Source organism: Pipra filicauda, unplaced genomic scaffold, assembly GCF_003945595.2.
Source record: "Pipra filicauda isolate LSUMZ 115617 unplaced genomic scaffold, ASM394559v2 scaffold173_size1550139_pilon, whole genome shotgun sequence".
NCBI lineage: Eukaryota > Metazoa > Chordata > Aves > Passeriformes > Pipridae > Pipra > Pipra filicauda.
In genome coordinates, this window is record NW_024104251.1 from 1,147,652 (window position 1) to 1,171,406 (window position 23,755).

General features: G+C 36.1%; 1 protein-coding gene across 3 annotated transcripts in view; it reads right to left on the reverse strand.

The window, feature by feature from the left end:
- NRG3 (neuregulin 3) overlaps positions 1–23,755 on the reverse strand; it is a 368,049-nt gene that overhangs the window by 310,724 nt on the left and 33,570 nt on the right. The window lies entirely within an intron of this gene.

Below are 23,755 nucleotides of genomic sequence, written 5' to 3' on the forward strand. Positions count from 1 at the left end.
CCCCAGGTTTCCCTTCACAGAGCCTCAGATAGCTCCTTCTATAAAGCAATTTATTCACGACGCAGTAACACAGAAACAGCCTGAGCTGGTACCTCCTCGGAGGCACCACCAAAGGAACCCTTCAGCTTTTATCCCCTTACAGTCCAAGTGTGTGAAAGTCTCACTTTTCCTCCCACGGTCCTGCTGTGCCTCTGAGTAACCAGTCACCTGGCTGTGCCACAGGTCCCAAGGCCCTTTGTTGTGCAAAGGGTTGACAGTTCACAGCCTCCTGTCCTGAGCTTTGCCACCCAGAGCTCAACCTGCAGCTTGCAAACCAAGCTACCTGCACCAAATGTATTCCTCAACAAAACTGACAAGCACACACACAAAAAACCCACCCAAACCATAATGAAAACCACAAAACATTGAACGTGTTCAGGCTTTGCAGAAATGGTGGTGTTTTCTGCTTCCACTCATTTTTAAGCTATTAAATACAATGAAACCCTACATGAGATCCTGTTGTCATCGAGTTCTTATTAAAGACTAAATTCACAGCATAAATTCACATAACTAGTTGACCTCTATGAATTTTATTCTATTTAGATTCTTATCCAATACTTGTTATTGACAGAGATCTTTTAACGCACGTGGAAAGCAGTTTTCTACACAGACAATTTTACTCTAAGTTTTTATACCGCTTTTCTCCCCTGAATTTCTGAAAAAATTCAGTAAAATTCAACTCACCTATATAGCCTGTGAAGGAACCAAGACCACTATCTGTAAGATTTAGAAGCCTGATGATTCAGGGTTTTTTGAAGTTCAACTTGTTGGCTTTATTCTGTTTTCAATTCCTTTTTTTTTTTTTGTTAGCAATTTACCACAAGAAAATTACTACAGATCCAGCATTTGCAAATGCTATTTTCTTTGACTAGATTCTAGCATTGCCTTGTAAGACCGTGCACAGAACTATCCTAAATCTTTTTTTCCTAGAAGAAATGAATATATTTACTACAGAAATGCAATTCAACATATTTCATTAAGTCTTGGGGCTATTTTCCTCTAACATCCTGTTTGTCAGCAACACATGCAAAACTCCAGTGGCACAGCTTTGAATTGCTTTGTAAATAATGACACTGAGAAAAAGCAAGTACATTTAGCTTCAATGAAAGGAGATACCATTTATCAGAGAGAAAAAAAATATGAGGGGGGGAAAGTTTTTGTTCCACTTACTACATATCCACTTACTACATATCAAAATTGCTTAGTAAACTATATGCATATAACACAGACATATGCAAAAGTCTGTGTTAGACTGTGCAAATGCAAAGGCAGTTTGCATTACTATGATTATACCCCTTGCTATAGGAAGTAACGTGGTCATTTAAAAGAAACCCATTTGTGTCTTTCAGTGGAGAATGTAAAAAGCCTACATGGCATCTGCCCACTGCTCTGCACTTTTTATGACTTCTGAAACATTTCAAACCGTTGTCCTGGAACTGCCTTCTGAAATAAGTACACAATCATTAAGATTTAACATCAACTTCCAACTCTTTAGTAAAACGCAGAGTGTAAAACTACACATTGCCAAGTACTGACAAGATGTGACTAAAATTTCATAAAAGTTTTCAAGACGTGGCCTTTAAATAACAAAAATACCTCATGGTTTGAAATACCTGAGTCTATAAACAGGTGGGATGACCCTTCTGTATCCCTTTCCCCTTTTTTCTGCCTGCTTGCTGGATATACATTAAATAACTGAACATAACTGTCATCAATTCAAATTTATACATACAAGAACACAAGAAAAAAATCCTAATGGTTAGCAAATAAAGTATTATTATTAACTTCCCCAGGTTATCTACCCACATTTCCCTATTTTTCCATAAAAAATAATCCTTCTAATAATTCTACTGGTATGCTGTAATTTTAGTGGTAGTGACCTCAAGAAATTAGCAAGGCAATGATTTCAGGATGCTTTTTAAGTCAGTAATTTTAAATCGACAAATACAAATCAAAAAATCCCAAAGTACAGAAACTTTGCTTATTACTATGATTAACAAGTTGCTTCAAGATGTGAAAATTAAACATTTTTCACTAAAAATGTCACTACATGTGTTTTGCTTAAGTCTAGTTTTCATTCTGTAGATCTGCTGCAACATTAACAACGTCTAGCACTGTCCTTTAAATCACTAGCACAGTGATGCTAGTGATGCAGAAATTCATCTCTGGTGCATTTTAATGATCACATTAAAAGTTTGCATGGGGGTTGGTGCACAGCACATGAAATGGCTCTTCAAATACTGTTATGACATGGGCAAGCCCTGGGAATTTAATCCTTTTTTTTTGTACTTGCAGTCCTCCACAAGGTATTACAAGTCCGTGTCATGTTCTTGAGTGATACATTCAACATTTAAGTATCTGATTAAACAAGAATTAAATAAAATTGTCAGCACTTTATCTGCTCTCTACATACCTGAGCTGCTCAAGACCTCCAGTCTTCTTTTCATATGCCAACAAAGAAATTATTTTAGAGCATATCCTTCACTATAGTTTGTCCTGCCTACAAAAAAAGATCTTTTTTTCAATAAAGGAGTTTCAGTGAATTTTTAAATCAGGTTCCATAACAGGTACACAAACACAGAAAGTAAATTCTGCAAGGTATTGAACAGACTCATCCTGTCCACCACATCCAACACCCACTGAATTCTGCTGGTAATGGGATAAGTAGACCCCTAGATGCAAAACAGAAGCAATAACATGTTCTCAGTTTTGTGAACACTATGCATACATGGGTTTCCTTTACTAACATTAGGTTGATTTAATTCTGTTTGTACAGCTACAGTTTGTTAGCTTTATCTGCAAATATTCTTCCTAGGTAGATGAGTCTGGCCTAGTGGAAGAAAAGCTGTTTATTGTTTCTTCACCTAACCTGGCAGTTCTGCCAAATTACTTGCACGCAGGGTATCTGCAGATAGGTGTGAAAGCAATTACAGAGATACCTCGTCTATTTTTGCTTCTTTTTTTCCTCCTCAAAATCTACCCATTTCTGAAACCAAAGTAAAGGCTTGGAACGAGTTATATTCTGGGCTTCAAAACACATCTCATTTTCCCTATCAGTAACACAGAAGTTGCAAGAAATCTGGTACTCCTCAAGAATAGCAGCAAATATAACTAATTTTTGTCACATTTCATTCCATCATTATTTCTTTTTCAGGAATGACAAGAAGAAAGGTATTTCCTTCTGGTTCGTCAGGAGATTGCTTCTTGCAGTCTGTAGAAAACCAGTAGATATTTTGTTAAAAACACTTGGTGCAGAGGAGACCTGAGGACCATATGGTTTACTGCAAAAGATTCTCTCTGCAACTCTGACACATCCTCCTCAAATGTCAATCCTGTTATTCTGTGGCAGGGATCAATAATCCCTACGTGGAGGGAGGTATCCTCCCAGCGAGGCCCAAGTACTCAAGAATCTATGATTAGCTGCAACAAGAACAAGAACTGGGCAAAGTTATTGCAGCAGATTTGGAATCCAAGAATGACAACTTAGCTAAAAGTAGCTGACAGTCTTTTAATGAAACTCGCAGCAGTGATTCCTGAACTGAGACACTGCAGAGCAGCTCCATGTCCACAGAGCTATCACCCGCATTTTTGCCATGTTTAAGAGACAGGGAAAAAAAGCCTTTTGCACATTTTACATAGATGTTTACTTTGTTTCAGTCACCAAAAAAAAAAAAAAAAAAAAAAAAAAGTAGTTTAAAAACAAAGATCAGACCCAAACCAACGGGAGAGAACTCACAAGAAGTTTCTGAACCTGAAAATGTGCCATCTGTAGCTCGGCTGGACATTTGATAACCCTAAAGAGGACACAACTGCTGCATTACAGGGAGAGATGATTCCCCTACTCATCACGCCTGTCTTACTTGACATGAAGATTATCTTGTCCTTGTCCTCTCTTCAGCTCTATTTTCTTACTTGCAAATAAGGACAGGGTAATTCTAAACATCACAAGAATATAGTGAAATGCGTCTCGTTGGCAATTAAAAAACACCGACTGCAAACTCCAAATACTTCCAGCTGTTTTAGATGTCAGCTTTCCTTCTCAGCCTACAGCACCTGGGTTTACTAGAGGTATGATATTCCTTTATGTATTTCTTAACAAACACTTTTCACTAAGAAGAGTTAATTGGATTAAATCAACTCTATTTACAGTATAAGGCTGATTTGGTAAATAGCCTGCTTCTACATTTTAAAAATAAAGCTATACCACATGAATTATGAACTTGATTCAAACTTCAAAGCCTATTACATTTTAAGGGGAAAAAAAAGAATAGTTTAAATTTAAATTAGAAACATGAAATATACATTCACACAGGAAAACATACTAACTGCATTTTTAAGATCATTATTTTTTCTTTATAATGTTCAAGGACATAAATTTTTCAGGATTGACTTTTCATGAGAATAAAAGTTATTGAAATACTGAGAATTCACTTGAAGTGAGAATGCCATTCTTTACTGAGTTCATATCAATAGCTGTTAATATTGAAATACAATCATCATTGTCATTTACATGTGAATGTTAACTTTTATGTGGCTGATCATAGCTATAAACATTTAAATACTTATCTTCTTCAGTGCCTCTGAAAAGCAGTACTTGTCCTGGTTTACAACTCTATTAATTTGAAATTATATCCCCTTATATTTAACACTGACTGTTAGCTTGCATGTCTATCTGCACTTTTCTGTGTAATAGTTCAATGAAAAATTAATGCTTTGTGCAGGCATCACCTTACCTTGCTATTAAAAACAAACAAACAAGCCAAACAAAACACAAAAGCTCACCACATCCAATATTCAACCCAATAATACAACCTGACTGCTTCCCTGTGAAAACACAATTAGTTCTTTCAGGAATCATCAGAAAATGAAAACAATCCTGTACATTACTTCAGAACTGTCAAATAGTTTTATTTAAATCTAATCAATTATTTCTGTATTGTACACATTAAATCAGCTTTGGTTTGTAAGATTTACCTTACATAAATATTTTACATGCTACAATTCACAAATCTAATAAAATGAGCATGAAACACCTGAACAGGAGCATGACAGTATTGGTGCTATCCCACCTTTTGCAGAAGAGGTTTGCAGAATTCCATAAAGCATATTAACTGCAGAAGTGTGACCCAGAGGTGGATGTTTATCCTCATTCTTGGCTATCACAACCACAATCCTTTAAAAAGCAATTCAGAAATACAAGCAGTTTGTGTACATCTTTGTGCTTATTTCATCACCTGACATGAGGAAAGGCAACTTGGGATGAAGAGCCATGATTTCCTTTCCTCCTCAAAATCTTGTCCAGAAAGGCATTAAGCTGTTCTGCAGCTGTCCTGCCAGGTGTCACCAGAGTTTGGGGAGGACCAGGTAGCAGCTCTTTAAAGAGAACTAGCCAGATGTCTCCCAGAGGAGACAAATTAGTCTGCTGCAAACACCACCAAAAAGTTCAGCTGTACTTGAATGGAAGCCAAATCCCAACAGAAATGCCAGACTACAGGGAAGGAAGACAAAAGCAATAGTCTCTTCAGATCTGTATATTGAATTAGCTTTGTTATATATCTAAAAAATAAAATAAGCCCTGAAAATTACCTCTGTCTCTTGATTAATATCCTCCTCAATTTCTCTTGTAAATTAAATTGGACAGTTCATCTTCTGAAGATAAATAACATGAAGTAATTCTTACTCTAGCATCATGCCATGCTTATGGCACTTAAAACCCCCTGGTATGCAACAATTATTGTCTCCTAGATCAGTGGGACACATGGAAATGATCTAGCAATGTCTTTGGCAATATCTCCTTTAGTTGACACTCATGTTATAAAAAATGCTTTAGACCAGTTTACTGAAGAAGTAAATCGATACCCAATTTAAACAAAAACAGCCACTTAAAAATATTCAAGAATACTATTATTAAAAAAAAAAAAGATTTGAAAATAGCACTGCTTCTAATACACCGTCTCCACACTGCGTGAGAATTGGTAAAGCACTCACAAGAAACACAGGATGGCCTCACTAACCTTGGGAAATCTATAAGAGAAATTTGCCTGCCCAAGCAAGTGCTTGACATTCAAAAATAACCTGAAACATAACCAGTGTGCAAGAGTTCAGCCAACTAACAGGTTTGAACTCGGCAAAATCGGGCCATTTCTATGGTGAAATCGACGGCTTTGGCTTCACGCTTCATCTTTTAAATGCCACCTACACCTCAGCTGGGGCACGTCAATAGCACCATTGATTTTTTATCACTTCAGTGAAATTACTCATTTTCTGCAGTTGCAATGTGTATTGCAGAATTAAAGCAACTATGTGGACACTCGAGACCATTAACTCAGTCCTCTTCTAAGGTACATGCCTTGACTACACCTCTGCATGTGGTTAAAGCTTTAATAGTATCTGTTCATGGCTCCTTTCCTTGTCTCCTACTGAAACTATGACAAAAAACCAGTATGACAAATGACAGTTATGTTCTTTATAAATTGAAGAGAACGTGGAGGAAAAATATAACACGGATCAGTTGTCACACTGTTTTTTTCCTTCTCAGTTTTGAGAATAATCTCAAACACTACCCAAGTTATTGCTTGACAGGTTTTGTGCTTCCGCTGCTCCAGACTTGCTTCTTCCATATCTAGGAAGCCTTTTTAACTGCAGGTGTGTAAGGGAAACTTAGCTTTGATGTAACAATCATGTTTGAATCCTGTATGTTCTCTGGCCTTTATCTGGTAACAGTATTCTGCTAATAATGGTCTAAGGATGTTCACAGGACAGGTTACTCAAATACAAAACCTTCTCTGCGACCTGAACTCTACACTGTCGTTAGCTGTCCCATTTAGGCTTTTCCTCTGCCATTTGTAAGCAAGAAGGGTAAGTGAACACCACTTATAAAGTTGTATCTTCCCCTTCTGAAGCATTTATAGCTGTCCATACAGGTTGCAGTATGTTAGGAAACCATGGGATTTCAAACATGAGTTGGGTATTCCAACACAGGCTGCCCCACACGGTGAAGGGAAACCTTTCCCCTCACCAAGGCATGTCAGCAAATGATGCCTAACATTTGATAGGATTGAGTACCCCAGGGTCACAAAACAAGGATGCTTTTTTAACTGAACACATCACTCTCCTGAAGCAAGAAAAGAGTATCTGTTATTATTTAAATGAAGTTAGGCATTTTCTTACTTTTGAATAAAATGCTAGATGCTAGCACACTGAAACAGGAATGGTTACTTTACAAATAAACCAACTAATTTTAAATGTGTTCTTTACATTGTTCAAAACAGTAACAATGTTGTAATAATTAAGCATGAGAACAATATTTCCTCCATTCACAAAAAACGGAATAAATAATTATAATCTAAAAATAATTTGCTATCTTATTATTTACATACAATTAGGTATTTGATGGTACATATGTGGGATGGAATATATAAAATTGCAAATCAAATTAAATGTCCTGGTTTCCAAGTCATTCTTAACAACTGAACTTTTTTTTAAATGGCATCCTCCAAGAGGTCACCACTCCCTCCCCACTTTGCATCACACACGGTTGCTGTAACAGTTAGTGAAATTTTGCCTTAAGTCAAAATTTTCTACTTTATTTCTGACTGATTTATTATTCTCTTTTTCTGAATATTTTCCTTAAACAGTAGGGAAAACACTGGACAGAAGGAAATAGGATGTGGGTTTTTAGGTTAATTTTGTTTGTCTGTTTAGAAGACTGGAGTCTCCAGAGCATTTTGTAAAAGCACAGCTCATATCAGTACAGCTGTTTCTCGTGTGCTTTCCATAACACAGGCAAAATAAATGTTAAATTATTTCTTCTTACTAGGTGACAGGAATCTCTAAGTCATTCTTACAACAGTAAGTAATAACTTAGGATTTTAATATCGGCAATTTTTTTTTAGGCTTAATCCTTATCTTACCCAGAGTGCTTAATTGCTAAAGTATGACTGATCCCTAACAACTGCATCTGCATTAAAACCTCCTGTGATCCACAGGTCAACCTCACTTCTGCCTTTTCTCACAAGAGGAAATAAAAATTTCAGTCTTTATTATCACAACATTTGGACCCTAATCATATATCTTGCATAGACTTTTTACAGTGTTTTTGATGAATAAGACTTTGTAGACTAATTTTACACAGGAGCAAACTACTCATAATGGGCAGAGTTGGTTAGCCAATAGTATCATACTAAGAAAGCTTATACTGTACACAATAAAGAATACATGCCCTAGCAAATATCTGTTGAACCACTACGTTCATTTAAATTTCATTTGAAAAAATACCTTCAAAACTCACCTTTTTTTTTTAAACCAGGTGCTTTTTAGATCAATCTCAAACCAAAAATAGACATTTATTAAATGTAAGCAGGCCACTGATATAGCCAGAACATTTGGGGGGGCGGGGGAAGCATCAAGCTGCACTGAAATAATTGGGTTTATCAGCACTCAAAGCAATTGAAAAGAAGAAATTTTCTAACTTGCATGACCTGAAAAAGAACATTCATTTATAATGGCTCTGTGCTCTGCACATTTTTACATCTTACAACACTTCCTCTCTAAAGCTAACAGTTACATTTGGAAGGGAATTACAGCATGTAAGTCTTAACTCACGAGGAATTTTTCCAATTATTGTACTGCCCTTGAAAATAATACCTTGTGCCCATAATTGCTTGCAGTTTGAATACCTTGAGTTTATGTAGCATTTTTTAAAAAAATCCCATCTATTAATGTGGCTTGTGTCACCATTAACACACAACATAATGATAGCATTCCTACTTTCTCAGGTCTGCAGAACAGACCTCACCCAGTATCACAGTACATGCTGCTCTCAGTGACAGCAATTCTTCACGGTGACTAGTAGCTGCTGTCTCCTCCAGAGCAGATGGAGGAGTCAGCCCCATTCTCTCTCTGACCTGACCTCCACTTTGAGGAAAACTTTCAAGTCTGTACTGCTACTAACATAAGGAGGCCTGCCATTCTTCTGAAACTAGTCTTAAACTCTATATACTGAGAAATGGACTATTAATAATCTAGTATAAGAATTCTTACATCATTTCAACCATTACTTTCAAAAGAAAATTGTATGCCTGACTGATTTCAGTATGAGACTTTTTTTTACTTCCAACACTTTCACCCAAAAACTGTTCCTTATTTGACTATTTGTCCTGCTAACTGTTTACAGTTCACCCGCACTGAATGCATCCTTCCCTGTACATTCCCATCCCAGCACTGAGAAAAGCTGCACAAAAGCCTTTACAGACCTTACCAACATTTCACAGTTATTTACACAATGCAAAGGTAGTTATTTAGATTAGTTAAGAGACAAAAAAATTGCTAGCTATATATACATAAAGTCTTCTGCTAGCTATATACATAGAGATTTCTATCTGTCTGTATAAATGCAAGGGATTTATTTGTTCCAAAAGCTTGCAAATCTTGATTACCCTGACTCTGCCGTAGAGGCTGGACACGTGTGAGGATTTGTAGTCTATCCTTACCAAACACGAAGCTAACTAAAGCAGCTTAGACAAGATCTTTTATTTGATGGCAGAGAAATAATCTTGGATGCAATACAGTGTATGCAATCTCAAATCACTGCTAGGATTTCACGACTCTACTCCTTTCATCACCTGCACATTATAACTGCAGCCAGACTGTAACCCCCATTCTCCTACACTGCAGTGTCCCATCAATTTACAGCAGCCAAAGCCAGTGCCACTGTTTGAAAAAGGCACGGGCAGATCTCTGTCTCATCTCTGCCTCCTCAAACAAAGCTGTGGAAATCATCCATCTAAATCCTCCCTGATCGCCTTGTGGTGATCTCCACTGCAGAGCTGTTCAAACATATGGGCAGCAATCAGGCCACATCCAACCTCACATTCACCAGCAATGTTTGGAACAGCTCAGTGTCCCCTTTTTGTCTGTAATTTCAATTTACACATATGTCATTCCCCTGAGACATTATTACCCTGCTGAAGTGGAAAATCATATCCATATACATTAGAAAAATAATTATGCGACAGAAAACGTGAAAATTCTTGCACGATAAATCCTCCTTGTTGCCTGCAAGAAATACCATAACTTAAAAACCAAAATGGAAATATATTACCTTGAAGCAAGAAAGTACATCTAATATTAGACAGGAGATTCTCAGATTTAGGTGCTTTCATTAAGGAACAATATTTCATAAACTAAACAGATATATAGCATTTTTAAAGCATTTCTGAGAAAATTTTGTGTTATGATCAAGATACTTGAAACCAAATTCAAGGAAAATGCAGCCCCCGTAGCTGACTTCCACTAACCTTACTGCCAGTCAATGAGAACTGCAGAATTTGCCGAGAAAACCACAGTGCTGACAGATCAGAGTAATTAGAGACTGACAGCAAGTCAGGCAGGATGCTTATGCTGTGCCTATTGTAGCTCAAGGACTATTTACACAGGACCTCTAACACAGAATAAATGCATGCATGGAAGAATTATTGCTGTATTTCCCAGTGAACATATACAAGAAATACAGAAGCATGGATTACACACACAAGGAAATCTTCAGTGGGAGCAGGAACTTCAAAGGAATACAGCAGAAATGATGTTGCTTATTTGTTACGGTAGAAGTCAATATTGCATGCCAGGCAGCTCAGACCAGCCACTTATTTCCTGGCTTATTTCGACACACTGCTACTGCATAGAAATGATGCGAACACAAAGCCTAATTCTGGACAAAGGATTTAAAGATCTGACTAGAAGAGAGCTAAAAAATATTTCTAGGAGGAAAAAATTCTCTTACTTCTGCTGAAATGTGTAAAAATAAGCAGACATACGCAAATACAGTGTGTATAAAAGCATGCATATATACAGTATAAATATATGTACTTATACATATCTATATATATATACAGACTGTAAAACTGTCAGAAACAGACATTTCTTTTGTATGACATGATTAGGAATAGATATGCTTATGTGTATATATACCAAAAAAAAAAAAAAAAAAGGTAGTCCTGATAAGCAGTTTGTTATTTTATGCCAACTATTAGGCTAATTTCAATTATAGCTTAAGCATTAATGTAACTGTAAAATATATACCAGCAAACACAGTAAGGGTGTTTTTAGGTAAACCCAATTTAAATACTCTGATTTATCCTAAAAACACTGCACCCATCATCCCACCAACATAGTAATTTGTTTGTGTTGCATTTGTGGACTCCTCATTAGACATTTCTGAGTTTATGAAAATATGGGATAGAGAAAAGCTTGAGTAAGAAACGAAGTCTACCTGGAACTCATGAACAACGATCAAAATTATTATTTTTGCACTGCAATTTCCATTTCTTCTTCTGCTTATAATCTCTGAGAGCGTATAAATTAATTCTTTATTTTCTATACAGGCAGAAATTGCCAAGATAACCTTATCTGGTTTACAAGTTTTAATATTCATATTTCTAGCGTAATATGCCAACTTTTAGGCATTTTCAAGTTGCATATCATATTTTATATCTCATCTGCATGTGTGATACAGCTTCATTTTAGCTTTCAAACAAAAGCAACATAAACTTCTTCATATATGGAGATACTCAAGGAAACAGAGGTAAGATAGCTTCACATGCTAGTAGTGTCATTAAATCCTGCTATATTACCAAAGACAGATGTTCAGAATGCAAGGATCTCATTAGACTTTCTTTTAAAAAATATATTTTGTCTTCCTTAAATTGCAAAATGAAACTTCAAGCTATATACTGCTCAGGTTTTAGACACTAAATGCTGAAAGGTTGAAGATGCCAATATGAAATGAATCTTCTCGATTCTCAACATTTGTTGTGATATCTATAATCCCATTGTGTATGCAATAATTGGATTCAGCAAAATCACTTGAGCTTTTAGTGTTCTGAAAGCCTGAACAAATGGATTAGTATGCAAAAATCTGCACCACCAAAAAAAAAAAAAAAAAGATAAGGTATTTTTATTTCCTTTTGTTTAGCCCAGTGAGGGGATTAAAATGATATTTGGTAACTAGAATTATATCAGGATTCCAGACAGCTAAGTCTAAGAAAACATAATCTCAAAGGAATATTTCACACAAACAAGAAGCTATAAAATAAACATATTCCCTTTAGCTACATAGCAAGAACATATGCAACACCCTCTACGTCAACTTCAGTTCTGTCAAATCACTTCTATGCCACAACTTTGTGCATATATTCTAATTAAAATGTGTTAAAACCAAATAAAAAAAAAAACACTGATTTTTTTGTGCCTTAGTGAGATATTTTCATTAAAAATTAACAACTAGACTTTTTATCGCACAATTTCTATAACTAGCAATTCCCTAAAATTAGGTGTGAGAACAAAAGCTTGGTGGAAACCCTAGGCCTAGAAATGCTAATTTTCAATTTCACACTAAGTCAGCAAATGAGAAACCAAAAAAATTTACTCTAACTGAATCAGAGAAATAAAACCATCACCTGTACTGAACTGCTTCGGGTAGCACAGGACACACTAATCTCTCTATCAGATCAACCCGTGACAGGTAATTGCATCTTCATTAGGCAGGTGTGTACCTGCTCTGCTGCCAGGGATCCCACCCCGCTGAGTGCAGCCTGCTGGGAGGAGCTGCCTAGGGAGAAAAAGGCTGCAGGCATACTTAGGTATTTCAAGTCAAGACACAGTCAAAATGTCTGCATTTGATTTGACAGAGTTAATGCTGATGATCAAATAAGAGCCCTTTAAGTGCCGGCTGGAGGGAGGCGCAGGCTGATGGGGAATAACGTGACTGACACAGATCTAAAAACATCGCTGGGCCGTGCACAGGAGAAATGATGTCTGCTGATTTTTCTACACAGGCTGAAGGACGGCCTGAATGATTCATCCTTAACCGGGTACACAAAAGCGGGGGTCTGAATTGAGTTGCAACATAATTTCCTTTAAAAGCTCGTTGTGAACAGATAGCTACAGTGTATTGTGGCAATGACTGCGAGCAGGACAAACACAACACAGGCAGTGAAAGTGTAACAGCAGGACTAGTCTAATGTTGAAGATGGGGAAAAGCACAAGGGAGAATTAATTTCTGGTTTCGTAGCATCAATTTAACCCTTTGAAAGGATAAGTGCTTTCCAGCAGCAATGGTGGACTCCCTCAAGCCACGCTCAAGACTTCTTCAGTAATTCACAAAATAATTATGTTCACTAATCAGAAAAAAGTATGGTAGCAGCTCAGTATACTTTCCAATTTTAGAACTAAGGCATGTTCAGAGCACATTTGCACATCGTTTAGCTCATTCAGTGTTTAGAAGCCATATTGTACAGAGGAAAAATAGCTAATTTATTCAATCCTTTTAGAATTAGGTTCCACATTGAAAACTTCTGAAAAGCACCTCCAGCTCCCATGGGCTTCAATGATGCCCGAAATGCAGAAATACTGAAATTATCTTTGTAACCTTACATGCACAGATTAAGATCCCCACATTTGAACTTCTTCATGCAGATAAATGAAGAGGCTGCGTGTGTGAACTAAGGCTCGTAAAGGAAAACCTTCTAAATTAGTGTTTATTCAGCAAGAAAAATAAACGTTATGTCTACCTTGTGCAGATGAATAAATCTACTGAAGTCAATAAACATTAATGAAATGAATGGAACTAACATTGATTTCAGCGAAGCCAGGACTTTGCCCAATGTATTTACTCTGAGCAAAACTGTATAAACACATTAATGCACTGCAAGGTGAGGGATTCAGAAAGACACAATATAAATTCTGCTGGCATTTTTTTTTAAACCAATACTTTTGACAGAAGCCTCATTGTTATTTGAACTAATTTTCTCTTTAACTGCTACATTTTGAATCAAATCAATAAACTACTATTAGCAAGTTCATTTTTATGAAAATCAAACTATACTTTATCCAGTAGAAACATAGCTGCTTTCAGGTCATTCACAGCACATGACCAGCCATGATCAGATGTGGAACTTCACTGCATTCAACATACTTTGATTTTTATATTTTATTCACTTTTATTTATTTTATAATTTATTCCTTTTAATAATTATTCTAAAAAGGTATTTTGTATCCTGATATTTTTACACTATTTAATACTTACTAATAAAGGTGTAACTCAGAAAAAGTTGTAAATTATATCAATTCTGTGCTTAGGAAAAGAGAAAGATCCAGAATTACCACTTCAAAAGTAGTGAAAAAATGCTAAGTGAAGCACAGATACCAGTGGCAGGACTTCTTCCTAACCAGAGACTTCATATAAAATAGACATTTTAAGCTTTGAGAAAATGCAAGTCAATCTCACATTCAAGAACAGTGACAAGAAAAGTAAGAAATATATTAATAATTGAGAAACCACAAAGAAGTGTCATCACAACTTCTTAAGCTGAAATGTAAATATAAAATATCTATGTTCAAATGGATTAAAACTATCTCAATGTATACGGAAAGTTTTCAATAGGAAGAGTTTTCTATAGAAAATTCGGCTGAACCATAAGTTCTAATGACAGCCACTTATACACACATCTAAAATTTGAGAATCGATAGTTATTTTAAAATTTATTATGTAAGGGATTTGGGAAGACCTCTTCTTAATCATTTTTAGCCATGGTGCCAATGTGATTCAAAGTCCATTTTGTAAATTTACCTATGTATCAGTCTGACAACTTTGAAGTAATTTACACTTTTTTTTAATTTTTGATGATCTTTGATTCCTGAAAGAACTTCCTATAATCACACAGGAAGAGTTTAAGGAGTTCACACCAGTTTTCAAATTATAGAAGCCTCTCACCAGTAAAAAGAGATCCCGCATTCTGGCACTTCTGCTAGACCATAAGGGGACTGTGATTCTTTTATAATGAATTACTAAATTATTTTATATATGACATCAGAAAAAATAACTGTGGTACCCATGGTCAGGGCACGTATAAATTTGCAGACTGCTCTGTTAGGTTCATTCGACTGGTATAAAATAGACACAGATATAAAAAAAATATTCCAGCTATAAGAGAAAATCAAAGGACTACTAATTCAACTACAGTCAGCAAGATGAATGTGTTGCACCATGAAGCCACACTCTAGAGGAACTGGAAAGACATGCAAGGCCTTCTGCTCTTTTGAAGCCCCATCTGACACTTCTGATTCTTATCTCTAAAAATACTACTTGTAGTCTACTGGACTGGATTTCAAGAAACATTCTTAAAGAAATTATTGCATGAAAGATACTGCAGAGCATTAACACTGTTACCCTATGTCCCTCTAAAATCATCAGTATAACTTGGAGATGTTTAATTTTATTTTTTAATTATAGAAAATGTTCATTTGCCTGGTATATTTAAATAATTCTCCTAACAATTAGGGTTGCAAGGATCTCAAAAGACTGAAAAATAACTATTAAAAAAATTCACAAGCCTATTTATTTAATCAAGGTACCTGCATGATAATTAAAGGTATTTCTACTAAGATAGTTTATGCTTTTTAGAATTACAGAAAGGGCAATCAACTCTTCACAATTTTTATGAAAGACTTTTACCCTTTCAAATGATTAAATTAAAAATTATGAAATCCAGATTATTAACTGTTATCAAAATACAAGATATTTGTCCTGAAGTTTCAAAGCCATGTGCTTCAGCTGTATCCTCACTGTGTGTAGCAGCTTTGTGAATAGATTAGACAGGGTGCAAGAAGGGGGTATTATTGTTCCATCAGGCAGGTCAAGCAGGAGAATTTATTCCTGGAGTTACCAGCACTGTTGCAGCTGACCTGCAGTCTCTGACAGACAGGTACAGATATGATTTCCATGGCCACACAACGGCTGCTGCACCTGAATCACTGAAATTCTTGTGAGGAAAATGAAAAGCGTGAAGGCAAGGAGAAGCCACTGAGTATGAATCAGGATTTCTGAATTGGCTCCATCTGATACTTCCACTCCCCTCTCCCTGCAAAAGTGCGGTGTAAGAATAAAGCAAACATGAGAAAGAACCCAGTTAAATGTTTCTGTGGGAGCCTGGAAAGAAAACATCCAGATTAATACAATGATTTTACTTATTGAGTACTTTCAGCACAATTACAGCTATATTAAGACTGTCATAGTGAGGCATCAACAGTGCCATCATAGTGCCTACATAAAAGGTGAGTCATCAGAGCCCTGAAATTCAAGTGAAACACTTACTGTCACTCAAAATAGTTTAGGAAATGGAAGCCAATTTATGCAGCTTAACAGGCTAACTCACTATGCCATTTTAATTATTTTTCATTCAGACAGATTTTTCTTGGCACATAGAACCAATGCAACAAGGAGAGATTTCTTTTGAAAAACCACACAGCAAGTCGGTATCAATTAAGGATATTAGATTAAAACAGAAGATGAAAAAAAAAAGAAAAAAGATGTCACTGAAGTTGCTAAATACTCGAGATTTACAGAAAAGGGAACAAGGGAAAGAGAAGAGCCTGCAGGCCTTTAAATGTGTGACTTAATGACTGGACATATTTTGCTGGAAATTCATCTGATAGAGAATTATGTAGCAATTATTCCTAAGCAAAAAAAGCAATATTTCAACTGCCATTTAGTATTTCAAAAGCATAAAATCTGGGGAAAAAATTCAACACATTTTTTTATATACCACAGAACATCATATATGCCACATCTGTGAACATCCAGGGATCTGGGAGAGTGGTACAGTGACTTTCAACTCATCAAGACATGAATCTTCCAACAGTTGATCTCCAGCTCGAAGACAAGCCACAGCACTACTTCCCTCCTCCCTGTACCTCATTCCACTCTGGGAAAGCAGTGGTACCATTCTGGATACTCCTTATGGAGACTCCAGGTGCTTTCTGCCTTGTTTGCCCTCCTAGAGGCTGACAGTATTTTCAGCTTTGGAACTGCATGCTTCCATCTCATAGAGCAGAAAAGTACAGTGGGTTAGTCTTACAATTGATGGGGGGGGGGATCAAAAAATATATACTTCAACAATCCTGTGCAAAGTCTATTTCAAACTTTTTTAATTACTGGATAAAGTGTACCTTTAAAAGGTTTTGTGAAACACAGGAAATTCACCTTTCTATTCCTAGAGTAGGTGGGATTGGCTAATATAGCTAGAAAGAGATTTCACAGTAAATGTACACATTTGGATATTGTTTCAGCTTTGAATCAGCCTAGTAATGGAATAAGATAGAGAACTGTATTAAGGTTTTGTGATTTTCATTTTGGTAACACAAAAAGCATTATGAGAAAACCTATGAAAAAACATGAGCTATGGAGAAATACATACATCCTTTACAGGCTCTCCAGCATTGTGTTTAACTAAAAATGAAAACACTGTTTCAACAAAAGGTAAAGTTTTTTTCAGTTCTTTCTTGTACTTTTAAAAAATGGTCTAATCTATAAAATTTAATCTATAAAGTTATACTGCCAAAGTATAAACATAATATAGCCAAATGTTCCGTTAAATAAAATAAAGGCAGGTCATTTTCTTTCAATTAATTTCTGAAAAAATATTAAATTTCAAAGTAATATATTCTGATTTCAACAGAAACTTCCATTTTATAATCAGTTCTTAAAAATATATTTCTATAGCATTATCATATATCTGAGCTCACTTTCTTTCACACAACTTGAACCTTTTGGGCTAAACCTATAATCTTAAATAAATGTACTTAATATACTTAACAGTTTGTCAAGGTCAATAACACACTACCACCTCAGATGCTTTTTGAAGTTATTCCTCACTATCTACACATTACGAAAAAAAACAAGGGAAAATAAATGGCTGAAAATTATGATACAGACTGAATAATTGAAAATCTAATGACCATCAATTTGTTTATTTGAGAGATACTGAGGTAAACTGTACTGAAATGAAGTAGCAGATATATTGGACAAATAATGGCAATTAATCTCCTATGCACAGCGAAGATTTTCGACGGAAAAGTTATTCCTGAAGTATTTTACTGAGAGCTCAGTCCTTGTGAGTGGTTCACATCCTACTGCCCCCTTAGGGCTGGTAATATCCCACAGTACAGACTCTTCTGCTTGGATGACAACACAGCAGGAAGTTACATCTCTGTATGGAAACCCACAACAGACCAAGTCTTCTTAATTTGGGGTAGAAAGGTACCTCCAGATAGAGGTTTTTATAAATATTAAACTTGTTAGATTTTTGTTCCGGTTACACCATTAATAATGTAGGAATGTAACCTATATAGTAGCTGCTTGAAGCAAAGCATCCTTCAAAGCAACATTCCAGGATTAGATTGCGCTAGCCTACTCTAAAAATAAAGTCACCCATCATGTGGCCTTGCACCAGCTATGAGTAATCTGTTTTCTTCCATCTCCAGCTTTCCACTAACATGGCAGTTTTGAACACAAGTCCTTCCCTGAGCAGAAAATAAAATAGATGTTAAGTGAGTCTAAGCTCAGGAAAACTGCTTGCATTGCATTCAGGATTGCCTTACAATGACACCTAAATGTATTTCCATGGGACTGCTCCTACCCAACGCTATTGTCAAACACAGTAAAGAGATTTCTATTTAACGTTACGTAACCAGAACCCAAAATAAAGCATTCACATACTTGCATTGTAAAAGCATAAAAAGCTTCAAGCAATAAAAGAGCATAGAGCTCTTAATTAGTTTTCAAGGGTTAGATTTCGCCACCATAAAATGGGACAGAAACTGGAAAGCAGAAAAGGCAGAATACTCTCCAGAGGACTATGTAAGGGTGTGAACAAAAATTTAGTCTCCAGAGCTCATCCTCTGAATCCTGTATTCAAACATTCATCTAAAAGGAAGCACACGGTGACAAAATGCAATCGTTCTGCTTGAAGAAAATGAAGGAATATAATAGAAAAATTGGCATTTTACAGATGACATTCAAATGAATCTAACAGAAGAAGAATGACTCAAGAAACCAAATATTTTTGAAAGTACACATATACTCAACTTCCAGGAAAAAACCCCACTGTTTGCCAGTAAAGGCCAGGGAAATTCTTTTCTTTGGTCATAGATTAGATCTTTCTTGTGGTTTTATTGGCTATGGGACTCTTTGAAGACTTAATTAGAATTAATTCCTTTGGTCTTTTTCTCTTTGTACATAATCAGAGAAGACATCTCTGAATATGTACTGAGAGGTAGACAGATTACTAATGACTGTTCTTTAAAAGGTAAATTCTGCCTTATGCTCCTAAAATTCATCTCTGAAAATCACCTTAAGTCCAAAGAATATTGTCAGAAACTATACAAAGTACCGATTTTTACTTGGGAAGAGTGTGATGATTTGCTAAATAAAATATTTTTCAATTTTAACTCAAAAATTTTCCTTTTTGCTTAACAACTCATATAAACGGAAACAAACACACATACCTTAGAGAGAACAATCAAGTCCACCAGCACAGTGGTAATTTGTGGTCGGCTAAGCCTTCAAGGGTAGGTTGCATTAATTGTTTTCTGTTGTAAATGATGAGGAAAAACCCAGTGCTGTCCATTACAAATCCACATGTGTAAATTAACTCACCAATAAACAGACAAACTTATTGATACAGAAAATCCTTAAGTGCCTGTGAGATTTATTCACATCTTTGCCTTAGCTGAAAAAAAAAAAAAGGCAACCAGACAACTTCCTTCTGGAGCATATTTAAAAGAAATTATGAACTCAAAACCAATTTCCAAACTTGACATAAAGCAAGAGAGAGATCTAACCTAAGGCATGCTATCTCAAATTTGAATCAAAGCCCCACATAGGCTGCCATGAGCAGCCTGAGCTGGTACAATTCACACCTCTGTGGCAGGTAACTAACACTGACTGTAGCAGCATTGCAAAGGTTATCTCTAGAAAAGGATCAGTTACATGTTTATCATGTTAGCCATTATAACCAAACTTGTCTTTTCAGAAAAGAAATAACTTCATCATGATCAACAGCTAAACTATCTGGAATACAGATTTTGTATGATCCTCATAAAAATGAGAAGTGCAAGAATAAAAATTCAATACTAAAATGCTACGAATATCTGTTTCCTGCAAATCTATGAATCTATTCTAGTTTCCTTCTGCATATATTATGAGTTCATAGAGATATAAAAAAATTAAATAATGTGAGAGAAAACAAAGCAGAGTTGTACCTATTTCCTTCTCTGATTTCAGCTGACCACTTGTCTTTTGTGAAGATACAGCAACCACTGACTTGCTCTGTGCACGTTGCAAAAGCATGAAGGACTTCTGCATATTTGTAAACTCTAAGTCTCCTTGGAAGGTATATAAACAAACAAACAAAAAAACCAAACAGCTTTTAGTAATCTAAAACATTTCCCCTTTTGTTTTAAGGCAACAAGGCAAAACAAGAAACCCCATTTCAGAATCCAGAATCAAAGCCAAAAGCGGTAACAGCCAGGGTCAGAGAAGGTGGGTGGACCCAGGGAATCTACAATGACAAAGGGAGAATAATCAAAAGGATTATTGTCTCTCATCTCTGAAACTAACTCTGAAATGGGATATTTTTACACGGAAAGACTCCAGTCAAGGATATGATGTAGGTCTGAAGATACCTTCGAAAATTAGAAAGGTTTGAATGTCAGCATTTCTATCTTCCAGCAAAAGTGAAAGTGTTGACAAAACAATAAATAGCAAAGGTGTGTCAAATGCCTTACAAGAAGCCAAAGGATAGTGGATAAATCACTGACATTTTACCTCTGCTACCACAAATCAAGAATTGAAGGATGTGTCCTCATCAGATTAAAAACACATATCCGGGAACTACCACACATAATCCAGCAAATCTGGCAGGATTAACACTCTATTAAAGCAAGTAGACTGAGACACTACAGATAACAGACAGATTTTTTTTCTCTTTTTTAATATAATGTTTTACCTTTTCTGCTTCTCATCTACTCTGGGCTATTACTGATGGCCCAGTCACAAAACAGGTGACTCTCCTGAACAGTAAAAGCCAATTTCAACTACAAACTTGACAATACTTATACTCAGAAAGAACTCAATCTTATACCAAATACTTACTGACTTCTAGGTCACTTCATCACAATATCCTGAAATTCCCGAGTCAGCTGATGATTTTCCATTATCTTCTGAAATAATAAATATGTTTGCTGGTAAATTTATAAATATTTTGTGACATGTTTAGCAAACAAACGCCAATTAAAAAAATCCAATTAAAAATAATTTAAAAAATAATTTAAAATCATGAAAGCTGTCAGGACAGACAGTTTGAGAACATCCCAAATGTTACAAAACATGCCTCTGTCTCATTCCTCATCTTCCAGTTACCTTACACCAGTTCATGTGTTTGTCTCACACACTGAAGACTTGCTTCTGAGCTGGAACTAACATTTTTAAGAGAAAAGTGACATGAGATTCCTCTAACCAACACCTACTGTGTACACATCAACATCTAAACTAGTCTACTGAGCTTTCTTTCCTGTGAATAAAGAGATCTAGGAGCAGGTATATGATAAATCACCCAAACTTTTAGACAGAGATGAGAGAAAATGAATCACACGAAAACTACAGTCATCAGACATTCATCAAACTTCAGTTACTTCTCCTAGTCCCTTGTCCTTCTCTGTCCCCCTTCCCCAGAGACTGATGCAGCCTAACTCTGAACTTCGCAGTTACATGTTTCCAGGCACTTTGTCAAAATAAATCCTAGATAGATGGTAGAAGATGTTTTCCCATAACTAAGTAAATCATAGAATCATTACAGTCCAAAGAAAAATGATGGTTTTCTGGAAATGGAGGGCTCTGCAGACTAACATCCAAATTCCCTTACTTGGAATCATGAAAACAAGTTGTAATTCTACATTACATTAAAATATAAAGCTACATTTACATATGGTGGCTTCTACACTCTCTCCCAAGGTAAAAATGGCTCAGGCACCTCAGTGTCCAGCTGTCACTGTGGTCACTATTATCATATGTCTATGCTGCTACCCCTACTCTGCTTAAATAGTTCTATTTCTTCTGGGTTCTTGCATCGTGAAGGTCACCCTACACTACATATTGATTCTGACAAAACTGGAGAACTCTGACATGAAGAGACAGTGAACAGCAAGCCTTCCAGTGATTGAATTTAGTTGCTTTAAAGTTACACCAGATTTAAACTGATTGTATCTTATAATATTCAGGAATGCACTGTACAAAACTGCATTTTTTCCATTCCTAACTCATCTACACGAGAACTTTTTTAAAACAAATCTGCATTTTTTTCCCAACATAGTATAGCAATAATTTCATTCCTGAATACCTTAGGATTAAAAAAAAAAAAAGTCTTCCCTTCACAAAATTGTTAAAGATCACTGAAATGTAACCTTTATGACAGGTCAGTAAACTTAAGATCAGTAAACATAAACATGCCTTTGCCTCCAGTGAATATATTCCATTTCAAGAGCTGTGTTCATCCCGTCTACAAATACAATTTAGTGTATGCAGTCACATTTTATTTTCTCACTTTAAAAATACCCAGAGATCATCTCTAATGTTTATACTTTTGATTTGCTTGAATAAAAGGCTCTTTTAAAAAGCTGGATATAAACATTTCCTGCAATTCTGGAATAAAAAACAAAATCATATTAGAGTTGGTTATCTGATGCATCACAGGATCATGACTGGAAACCCATTAAATACCAAAAACCTCTTACACTACATTTTTCTTTAAACATAATTCATTTCAAGTCCTACACACTTAGTTAAAATCAATCACAAACCAAATTGTGGTGGCAATTAGTTTGCATTTCACTACCTATATCACTGATTTTATGTGGAAAGGATTTTTTTTACTACCTGGTAGTTGTTCACAACAGAGGCAGAATTCATGCAGAGTGGCCACCATTCCTTCAGTGTTTGCAAACAAGAGGCTCTCCTGGCCCTTAAAGTACCTACTGTGTGATTTTACTGTATTAGCTTAAGCACTGTTGTAACAATCTACAGCTGAATTCTGAGTATAATACCATCTTGAGAGAATTACTAGAACTATATGTTTTCAAACACTAACTTAAGTGTACTGCACACAGGACAACCTGATACAACAGGGGGGCATGTGCAGTGAGGTGTAAAAGTGGATGGTTCCAAGTAGAGATTTTTCTGCCCAACAGAAACAAAACAGTTCAGTTATTTGTTTGATGTGTTGACAGTCCCTGGAAATTACTAAACTCCTCCAGAAAAACAGCTATTGTTGTTGTATTTCTTCCCCATTTAGATTTAAGAAAGATTCCCAGAGCTCTGACTCTGGGACTTTAGACTGTTTAAGACAGACAAGTTTATAAAAACGATGTGAAGTATTTGAATGCCACTTAAGACACAGAGCTGGAGGTGGAGAGCTGCACTGACACATCAGAAACCTGGGACGGAACAAAAAAATGCCGGTGAACAGATCACTCAGAAATGCTTAAAATGCTAAGCATTGTAGACTCAGAAGTTGCAGAAATTTGCTAGTTCTGATTCACCTCTTTCAGAGACAGGCTGATGCTGCAAAGTTGCATAATGTGTGTGAAGTATGGAACAGCTCAGTGACAGCCACAGACAAGGCCAGAAACATTCATTTCATCTATTTTGGTACAAACTTGTCTCCTCAAGAGAAGCAGTAAAGTAGCAGTTACACTGCTCCAAGCAGCCCTTGAAAGAGCCAAAGGGATCACTGATGTGCAAAGGGAACCAGGAGAGCAGCCTGCATTCACATCTGACACAAGAACACCAGCACCACTAATACATCCGTGGTTAAGGCAACAGTCT